The sequence below is a fragment of the Curcuma longa genome, chromosome 20, assembly GCF_044706935.1.
Source record: "Curcuma longa cultivar G26 ecotype Majalengka, Jawa Barat chromosome 20, ITB_CL_G26_1.1, whole genome shotgun sequence".
In the NCBI taxonomy this organism is placed as follows: Eukaryota; Viridiplantae; Streptophyta; class Magnoliopsida; order Zingiberales; family Zingiberaceae; genus Curcuma; species Curcuma longa.
In genome coordinates, this window is record NC_133880.1 from 11,609,245 (window position 1) to 11,609,794 (window position 550).

Sequence of the window (550 nt, forward strand, 5' to 3'; positions counted from 1 at the left end):
TAAATGTGTAAACATTGAGGAATGGTAAGGAGTCCATAGTCAATCAAACATAATCTCGAGGAATCTGAAGTCCTAGGATCGTTTTCTCAATCCTGTCACTAATTGATTTTTCTTTGATTGAGGTTTAGGACCTCGACTACACTCTCACTTTCCCCATCTCAATCTAAATTACGTGATTGACAACCCTAAATTTGCAATGTGTCACGAGTAGGGTTGTAAATTAGAATTTATATTTTTATTGAAAACCCACAACGAATACAAAATAAACAAAGTATAGGGGCCTCGAGTCATATTTTTCCAAGGACTAGTAGATAATTGCTTAACTTGAGCTTAGGTGTCGTTCTTTTTTGGGTTTTCACATATAAAATGGGGTTTTGGTGTTTTGAAGTGAAATGTAAACGAAAATTAGCAAATAAATGAAAAATGCAATTCACTAATCTAAAAATTGAAGCTAATGAACCAAGGTATCAAACCAGCCTAAGGAGGCAATTCAAGTCAATTTCAGAGTAAACCGATTGTAGGGATTTAGAATCTAAATGATAGGCTCTTT